The sequence below is a fragment of the Panthera onca genome, chromosome C1 (assembly GCF_046562875.1).
Source record: "Panthera onca isolate mPanOnc1 chromosome C1, mPanOnc1 haplotype 2, whole genome shotgun sequence".
Lineage (NCBI taxonomy): Eukaryota > Metazoa > Chordata > Mammalia > Carnivora > Felidae > Panthera > Panthera onca.
This window is the reverse complement of record NC_138346.1, coordinates 14,248,037-14,258,173: the sequence shown is the minus strand read 5'-3', so window position 1 is coordinate 14,258,173 and position 10,137 is coordinate 14,248,037. Positions and strand designations below refer to the sequence as shown.

Below are 10,137 nucleotides of genomic sequence, written 5' to 3'. Positions count from 1 at the left end.
ACTCCCTTTAAGTAAACAGCTGAAAGCAGCATTTTCCAAAGTGCACTCACTACGGAGCAATTAGGAGGTGTTAGGTGAATACAAGGGTTCCATGTCAAACAGATGTGGATTAAACAAATACCGGACTGAAAAAAAAAGTAAACACTTCACAGTGGCACTTCTTAGAGAAGCTAATACACTATGCAGTCCTTTAATGTCTAACAGGGGGGGCTTGGTAGCCAGCCCCCAAGCCCGTCCCCAGTGGTCCTTGCTTCCTGCTGTAACGGAGGAGGAGGTACGTCCTGGTGTAAGGGCACTGAACAGGGCTGCCGTGCAAGGCCAAGAGCAAACAGCCCCGTGTGACTTCTGAGGTCAACAAAAGCACTCAAGTTTCTACTTTGGCCTCTTAGATATATACTATTCTGAATTTGGTTTGCTAGTATTTCAATTAGGATTTTCACATCTAAATCATACATGTAATTTGCCTGTGAATTTCTTTTCTTGTACTATCCTTATCCTGTCTTGGCACTAAGGTTATATGGGCCTCAGAAAATTAGCTGGCTCACTTCTCTCTCTCTCTCTCTCTCTCTCTCTCTCTCTCTCTCTCTCTCTCTCTTTCTGAAATGGTTTAAGATAGAATAAATGCTCCTTGAAAGCTTGATTTTCCCACCTATGGAAAATCATCTGGCCTGGTGGTTTTTTGAAGGGGTAAAGGAGAAGAAGGCCAGAACCGATTACTGATTTGTTGTTTCTTTCTTTTACCCCTTATTACTTTCTGCTCCTGTTCTTTAAAATTCCTGCTTTCTATTCTCTTTATATTTTCTGTTCTTGTGGCCAGCTTCTTGAGTTGAATGCTTTACTCATTTGTTTTCAAAATTTCTTCTCCAAAACCTACATTTAATATACATCTATCTACAGAATGTGATTCTAATACCTGTTTGTTTTTTTTTTCTTGGATCCCACCAATTTTGATATGTAATGAATTTATTATCATTCTGGTATTAAATATGCTGCAGTTTTCATTATGACCTCTTTTTTAATTAATTCAGAATTATTCAGGAAAGAACCATAGAGCTTCCAAATGTGTGTACATATTATTTATTTTATGAGTACATCTATCTGTTATTCATTTATTTTGCTATCTTTTGTTCGTGAGTTCTCATCTAATTTCAGTGTAACCAGAGATTGAATGTGGTCTGTGTTACGTATCATTTTTCTAAAGTTTGTTTCGACTTTATTACCTATTCTATTGTCAGTCGTTGAAAATATTTTTTAAAATAATCCGTTACATCAAAACAGATTTTATTTTTTATTGCTACATCCTGACACTTTAAATACATTTTTTTTTTAATTTTTTTTTTTCCCAACGTTTTTTATTTATTTTTGGGACAGAGAGAGACAGAGCATGAACGGGGGAGGTGCAGAGAGAGAGGGAGACACAGAATCGGAAACAGGCTCCAGGCTCCGAGCCATCAGCCCAGAGCCTGACGCGGGGCTCGAACTTACGGACCGGGAGATCGTGACCTGGCTGAAGTCGGACGCTTAACTGACTGCGCCACCCAGGCGCCCCTAAATAAATATTTTTTTAATATTTATTTATTTTTGAGAGAAAGAGAGACAGAGTGTGAGCAGGGGAGGGGCAGAGAAAGAGGGCGACACAGAATCCAAAGCCGGCTCCAGGCTCTGAGCTGTCTGCACAGAGCCCGACATGGGGATTGAGCTCATGAACCGGGAGATCATGACCTGCGCCAAAGTCAGTCACGTAACCGACTGAGCCACCCAGCTGCCCCATCCTGACACTTAAAAAAAAAAAAAAAAAAAAAAAAAGTACCGAGTCAGTATCTTGCAGAGATGTGCTAAAAATACTACATGATGATAGGTTTGTCCACTTTTCTCATGCCAGTTACTTTTTGCCTCCTGGATTTCAAGGCCATATTTTTAGGCACACACAAGCTCATAAGTACTATGTATTCCTCTTATTACTGTGTCTTTATCCATATGCTTTGCCATAACTTCTATTTTGCATGAAACTGATCACTGCCATTCTTAGGGTTATTTTCTTTTTAAGATTTTAAGTAATCTCTACACCCCACGTGGGGCTCAAATCCACAACCCTGAGATCAAGAGCCCACACACCCTCTGACTGAGCCAGCCAGACACCCCAAGGTTATTATTTTTATTATTCGTATGGGTCAAGTTTTTCTACCCCCTTGGTTTTATTTTGTGCGCATATTCTATGAGACTATCACTAGATTTGTACCTTTTAATTTCATCATGCAATCTCTTTTTTTTACAGTGAATTTATTCCAGCTTCAAATTTGTGGATTATTGACTGACTTAAAATTATTTCTACTCCCGTAGTTTCGATTTTCTATTCACTGTCATTTGTCTTTGTTTCTTTTCTTCCCCCTTTCCTACACTCTCTTGATCCCAGAAAGCTGTCTATACTCTCCCGCTTTGTGGTCAGAAATCTATTGACAGTGTTTTCATTTTTTGACTGCTTATCTTTAGTTTTTTAACATCCATATTAGACCATACCTTTTTCTAATAATCCAAAATGCTCAGGAATTTTTTCTTTCTGAAAAACAGTGGCAATAAAAAAAAAAAAAACCTGTAGCAAATTTTAACTGCCATGGACATTTTCTCTTCTATGTATTGTTAGCCAGAGTTTTAGTTTTGCGTTTTTTGAAACAAAACAAAAATTAAGAATTTTTTTACATTTAATAAACATCTGCTTACTTTATCGATGTCCCTATTTCCCTTGTGCTTCATATTCCACTCCTTTTTCCTACTACTGAAGTATATTCTTTAATAATTATTTCAATGAGGGTCTTTGTGTGGGTTTGTCTCTGTTCATAGCATTGCATTTCTGATCCATTTCTGGTCCATGAAATAATGTATTTTGGTTTTGATCCATCTTAATGGTTTTTCCTTTTTATGGCCAATCTGTCTTTCCTATGGGTTTGGAAGCAAGGCGGATGAGTTAAAAGGTTAATTTCTGGAGTCATCTCGACTAGACATCAGAGTTAATGGCTACTGAGTTCCTGGACCTCAGGGAGAAGGATCAAAGCAGGTCAAAGCAAACAATTATGGCAACTTGCCTCAAAAGAAATGTTTTTCTTTTCTTTCTTTCCTTTTTTTTTTTTTTTTTTTTAACTTATGGGCATATGCAAATTCGAAAAGATATTTGGCTTTTCTAAGCTAATTTTTTTTTTTTTTTTTTTTTGGTTTTAACTCACACTCATATTAGAGTGCTAATGCTGTGTGCTGACCCCTGGTGGATTCAGCAAGTGCCTATTTACTACAATTTTTGGAGCTGGAATAGATCTCATTCCAGGAGTCAGAGATTCAAATACCTTCAGACATCAGACATGTTATGTAAATATGTCAAGTAACCCTGTGTATGATAACACTGGAAAATGTAGCTCCCATCAAAGACATATAAACTCAATTAAAAAAATAAATGTTGGTTGGGGCACCTGGGTGGCTCAGTTGGTTAAGCATCCAGCTTTGGCTCAGGTCATGATCTCATGGTTTGTGAGTGAGTTCAAGTCCTGCCTCAAGATCTTTGCTGACAGCTTGGAGCCTGGAGCCTGCTTCGGAATCTGTGACTCTCTCTCTCTCTCTCTCTCTCTGCCCCCTGCCTCCCGCTCATGCTCTGCCTCTGTCTCTCAAAAAATAAATAAACATTAAAAAAAGTAAAAAACAAAATAAATAAATGTTGGCAATACACACACGTGCACACACACACGAAAGAAACCCAGTGAGATCTTGATTGGCCCAATCAGTTTGGCCCAACCTTCCATATTTAAGTTAACACAGGTTGAGCGTCTCTCTGGGGGGAGGTCACGTTGGTTTGTGGGGTGCCTGGGTGGCTCAGTCGGTTGAGTGTCCGAATTTGGCTCAGGTCATGGTCATGCATTTCGTGAGTTCGAGCCCCGGGTCAGGCTCTGTGCTGACAGCTGAGAGCCTGGAGCCTGCTTCTGGTTCTGCGTCTCCCTCTCTCTGCCCCTCTGCTGCTTGCACTCTGTCTCTCGCGTTGTCTCAAAAATAAACAAACATTAAAAACACGAAACAACTTGGTTTGTAAATTAATAACGAATGCTTTTTCCCGTGATCCGCTCTCACTTCCCAAAAATTTAGCAAATACTCAACAATGCTATAATGGGCTATTTTCATTAAATCGAGTTAGACGTTTGTTGACAAGACCCAATGATAAAAAAATAATGTTTAAGTGAATTTCATGTTTCATTTCTGTGTTTTAAGTAAAACAATTTGTGCTATATATTATTTGAGACACAGTACGGAGAAGCTCATTATTTTAAAGCATTAAATGTTACACAAATTAAATTTTTTTTCTCTGCTTTTTTATGCAGTCAACTTGAAGTTTAAGAATTTAAAATCAGAAACTAGTCTCGAGATGCTATATTTTTAACTGGAGAGCATAATTGGAATAAGAGTGAATCATGTAAGAGTGGCAAGAGTTCTGATGTTCTAGAACCAGATACTTTGTCCAAGTACTTTGGAAAAATACAAATTACATGTCTATAAAGGATATTTTGATTATTTTTAACTCTAACTGTTAAAGGGCATTTGATCTTTTTTTCTTTTCTAATTGATTTAAACTTACTTATCCAATTCTTTTCCAGGATCTGTCATGTTCCATTTCAGAACTTCAGGGGCTTCTTATTATGTACCACGTTAAATCAGAAATTTTCAACCTGCCAGTCCTAACCAATATTCTCTCCATTTTAACCACCATATATATATATATATATTTTTTTTTTAAGTAGGCTTCAGGCCCAGCATGCAGCCCAATGCAGCGATGGATCCTGAGATGGATCCTGAGATCAAGACCTGAGCTGAGATCAAGAGTCAGATGCTTAACCCAACTAAGCCACCCAAGTGCCCCTAGCCACCATATTTCTTTTCCTTTTTTTCTTTTTTAATTTTTTTTAATGCTTATTTATTTTTGAGAGAGAGAGCATGGGTAGGGGAGGGGCAGAGAGAGAGAGGGAGACACAGAATCGGAAGCAGGCTCCAGGCTCTGAGCTGTCAGCACAGAGCCTGACGCGGGGCTTGAACCCATGAACCGTGAGACCGTGACCTGAGCCGAAGCCGGACGCTCAACCAGCTGAGCCACCCAGGCACCCCATCCATATTTCTGAGATTCACTGTGCCATTCAAGAAAATCTGCCTGCTGCTGTCATGAAGGGTTTCATCTCCTCAACCCTAGCCTTCCCCATGCTTTGTATGAGTGGGAAGAAATGGGGCACTGCCTCCCCAGGGCAGATACTGAGTTCAGTCTTCAGTGCCAGCCAAGATGGGGTTCTTGGTTCTGATCCTTCCCTCACACGCTCCTCCCTTGATATGCCATTGCTCTCTGTTGATAGTCTCACTCACAGCCAGTCAAGCTCCTGCCAAACCTTTGTGGCAGAATAAGAAATGTCACGAATAGTTTCTGTGCGTGTGTGTGTGCTTGTACACCCGTACAAGCACAGACATAAATACATACGCACATACATTATATACATATATATAAATATATGCATAAATCTCAAAATATTTATTTATTTATTTATTTAGGAGAGACAGAGAGTGCATGAGCAGGGGAGAAGGGAAAAGAGAGAGAAAGAACCCCAAGCCATCTCCACACTCAACTTGGAGCCCAACACGGGGCTTGAACTCATGACCGTGGGAGCCAAAATCAAGAGTTCTATGCTCCACCCACTGAGCCACCAAGGCACCCCTATTTTGGCTTAAAATAATTGCCTAAGAAAAGTTACTAAATGTAAAATAAAATATGCAAATGTATTACAAGGACTCAAAAGTATCTCCAATTAAAAAAAAAGGACATGTACATAGAAACTCTAATATGTACAAATAGCAGACACCCATGACATTGACAAACTTTGACAGTGTTTTAAGAAGCTGTCTTCAGATGTCCGTGTACCATAGAAAACTTTGTGGCTTTGTCAAGTGTGAAAGTTCCCTTGCCCACCCTGCAGAGAGTAGAATTCAGTGGTATGGGGGGAAGTCGAGACAGCAGGGCATCACAGGTAATTCTGAGAAAGGTAGCTCATAGATGACACTTCCAAAATCATTGCTGAAAAGAATAAATTTTCCTCAAATAAAGCAACACCTTTGCTGTCTATATATCTATATCTGTATCTATATATGTATTTTAAAAGTTTATTTATTTTGAGAGAAAGAGAGGGGGGGGAGGGGCAGAGAGAGAGAGAGAGAGACAGAGGATCCCAAGCAGGCTCCACACTGTTCAGCGCAGAGCCCGACGTGGGGTTTGATCTCACAAACTATGAGACATGACCTGAGCGGAAATCAAGAGTCAGACACTTAACAGACTGAGCCACCCAGGCGCCCCAATGTTTGCATTTCTTTAAAATGCCACTGAAAATTCTCTTACACAGGTTTTTCTTTACAGCCTTCTCATTTACTAAAAGACTTAGCAGACTTTTTCATTTGTTTAATGATCAGAAATATTTTCGTCGGTATGCTAGAATCTCTTTTTAAAAATATGCCAACAAGGAACACTGCCGAACTTAGGAAAAAAGACTAACATCCACTTTCCTTGGTAGATTTCTATTGGATTTAGAATAGGTAATCAAATACAGGAATGACCTGATTCTATATTTCTAATCGGATATACCCCATTTTACTTTGGAGGCCAATATCGTATGGACTTTAGAGAAGTCTACTTTTTTCTCTCCAAGAACAGATGCCAGAATTCCGACACAAACTTTCTTTCCTTAGAATATCTCCCAATCACAGACGGCTCAGCGAGGCCCCCCTTCTGTGGGAAGAGTAGAGAGAGACAGGGTATCATGAATCACTTGCACTCCGCCATACCACCTGGAGCCTATTGGCTACGAGTAAGATTACTATAAATATGGTTTCCTCATGCTACAGCCACGCAAAGTTTGTTTGGTGTCTTCTAGCTTCCACATCTAATACCAGATCCAGAATAAGACACCTTGACACCAGAATGACCTTTGGTACTTCCAACAGGTAAGTGTGGATCCTCATGTATTTTACTTGTTCCAAACAGCAGCACCCTATGTCTGTTTTCCTGTATTTTTAGCAACACTGAACATTATCAATATTTTTTACTTTTTCCACTATAGACATGGCCGTTTTAATTTTTCTTTTTTCATTGCTGACACTGAGCAACTTTTCGCATATTTATTGAGAAACTGCCTTTCTTCTGTGAACTGGGAATGCACTCCTTTATTCTGTTCTAGCTTTCCGTGTTGCCGTTAAGAAATAGAATTCATTCCGATGCTTGATCGCCATGTGGAACCTTTCTATCTTGGTCTGGAAACTTGTACACTCTTTTCTTCATTCCCAGCATTCTGAAATTTCATTCCAGGATTATATCTTTTGGATCAGATCTATTTTGAGCCATTGGTCAGCCCATCTCCTCTGAAAACCTGTGTCATTCAGTCATAGGAACATTTTTGCTGAATTCTTTCTTTGATAGTGTTCCCTTGTCTTTGTTCGTTTCTGCCTCCCATTCTGTTTAGGATCCCCTCCTCTTGTTTAGGTCCCCCTCCCGGGCTAGTCTGCTAACCATCTTTCTCTCCCGTTTTCTCCCTCCTTTCCAGTAATTTTTTTCAGCCGTGGCTTCCAATCCTTCCATTGGGTCTTTCTCCTCTGTGATGGTTTTTTAATTTCAAGAAACCCTCTTTACTCTTTAAATGCTCCTTTTCTTAGAGCATCCTGTTCTCACTCTGTTCATACTGTATCTTCTCTGAGTCCTCTGAGGATGCTGATGGCTCTTTTGACGTTCTTTGCTCTTTGGCTATTCAAATATGCAACCAAAAGGCAGACTGGTAGCTCTGAATGCCCATAGGAGGCTTGTCAACCATGGTCTTCACTTTGAGAAGCTCCAACTGTGCTGCTGCTTTAGGAAAATCCCTGACATCGATACCTTCGTGTCTCTTCTCTTGGTCGGTACACTTCCTGCTTGGAGGAGTCCAGTCTGTCCCGCCCAGAGGATGTCCGTCTGGCTGTCAGCCTTCTGGGGGCTCCGGCAGGGAAGAAAGCCGAAAGCCTCGTAGCCATTGTGTCAACTTGCATTTACCTTCCCTGTTTTCAGCCAAACATCCGCACAGGCAGCTTGTTCTGGTACCTTCTGTTTTGTTGTTTCCATGAAAACAAACAACTCTAGTCCAATTTGGGGGGGGGGGGCGCGAGAGAGCCAACAAAAAGGCTCTGTGGAGACTGCAGAGGGCATATCGGAGTCCTGATTTCTTTGTTTTAATATTTATTTTATTTTATATTTTGAGAGAGAGCACATGTGCAAGCAGGGGAGGAGCAGAGGGAGAGAGAGAGAGAATCTCGAACAGCCTCCACACTCAGTGTGTCAGTGCAGAGCTCCACGCTGGGCTCATCTCACAACCCTGAGCCCATGACCTGAGCCAAAATCAAGAGTCAGACACTTAACCAACTGAGCCACCCAGGCGTCCTTGGAGTTCTAATTTCTTAAACAGCCTAGTACCCAATCCTCTCCGGCTTTTAGCTTCCCTTTTTCATCCACTTTTATAGATTCCTGATATGTCCCAATCCTGAGACTTTGAAAGGTCTGTAGTATAAGTCAGATCACTTGTTGATTTTCTCCTCTGCCAGCTTAGGAGTTCTAGAAGCTTGTGACATCAGCAGCCATTGTCCATCGGCTCTGCAGATCCTAACTTTGGCTATTGTTTTTTCTGCCCTCTGGTCTTGAGGAATTCTGCATAACTCAGACAAGGGAAAACAGGTTCTCTCTCATTTTTGTAGGAATTTAGGAGGGAGTGGAGGTTGAAAATGTGTGTCCAATCTGGTACCTTTAATGAATGGTCTTCATTTATTCTTTCAGACGAACTTGAGAACGAATTTGTTTTGCTAAAAATTGATGCACGCACCCCCACCAAAGGTCAGACCCTTTGTTTTATTCATTACTTCGACTTTTGTTTATCAATTAATTTCTAGTTTCATATTTATTATTTTCTTTTCCTTCTTTTTGATTTGTTTTGTGGTATTTTTTAAATTTATTTTTTAAATGTTTATTTTTGAGAGAGAGGAAGAGAGAGAGAGAGACAGAATGAAAGCGGGGGAGGGGCAGAGAGGGAGGGAGAAGCAGGCTCCAGGCTCTGAGCTGTCAGCACAGAGCCGGATGCAGGGCTCGAACTCACAAACCGTGAGGTCATGACCTGAGCTGAAGTCGGACACTTCATGATGGAGCCACACAGACGTGCCCTGTGCTATTTTTATTATGTACTTGTATTGAATGCTTTGTCTCTTCCCAAATAACAGAAGCACTGAATCCTACATTTTCTTCGGTGCGCGACCGTGGCCAAATCCCACAGCAGTTAAGAGCTAATATTCCCGTCGTCCTCTGATTTTAAGGAGCTTGTAATTTCAATGTTGGTTTTCTTTCCGACAGGTGTTACTTAGAAGAGCCTTAACTTTCCCAATGGGATGAAATTTTGTTACCATTTTATTTATTAGTGTTTCACTTTGCTTCACTGAACATGAGAGAATAGAGCTATAAAAGTTCGCCGAGAGCATTTTCATAGTGGGCCTCTCCTCTTTGAAAAAATAATTCTTGCCTTAAACTTCACAACTGCCTTATGAAAACTCTTCAGGCTTAACTCTAAAGTCTGTGCAGGCAGAATGGAGATCATGTTTTTAAAAACATTCGCAGGCTTTCTCTTTTTTTGCCTTTTCCCACACGCACGTGAACCCAAGGTGTCCGTCTGCCACCAAGAGATGTCGGAGAGTGAGACTTAGGAAGATTCACTTGTTAGAGAAGAAATGCAACCGCGAACAAAGACTTTTCAGTTGCTGACATTTAAATGGCATTTCGCAAGAAGACAATAGGCAAAAATGCTTGAAAGTCTGTCAAAAACAAAGGCCCGTCTAAACTCCTTTGCTTCCCCTGAATATATCAAATGCTAGGCCCGGACCACAAAGGAGTAATTCTCCCGCAGTTCATCGAAAATAGTTTTGTCCGCCAGAAGGGATTGCTGGTGGGTGTTAAACAGAGGAAGTGAAAGGGGAGTTTGTCTGTCTGTCCTGGTCCTGGAGGACAGTTGGAAGAGCAAGACGAAGAGGCTGAAGAGGCCAAAGAGGCGGGGGAGGGGAGGAGGTAGGGGGAGG

At 40.8% G+C, this 10,137-nt stretch overlaps 1 long non-coding RNA gene across 1 annotated transcript; it reads left to right on the top strand.

Annotated features, from left to right (window-relative positions):
- The first annotated feature begins 8,315 nt into the window (after nucleotides 1-8,315).
- LOC132672158 (uncharacterized) lies at nucleotides 8,316-9,905 on the top strand. The gene is made up of 3 exons (XR_009607390.3): nucleotides 8,316-8,755; nucleotides 8,855-8,911; nucleotides 9,422-9,905. It is a non-coding gene; the product is annotated as an uncharacterized LOC132672158 (long non-coding RNA).
- The last annotated feature ends 232 nt before the right edge of the window (nucleotides 9,906-10,137 follow it).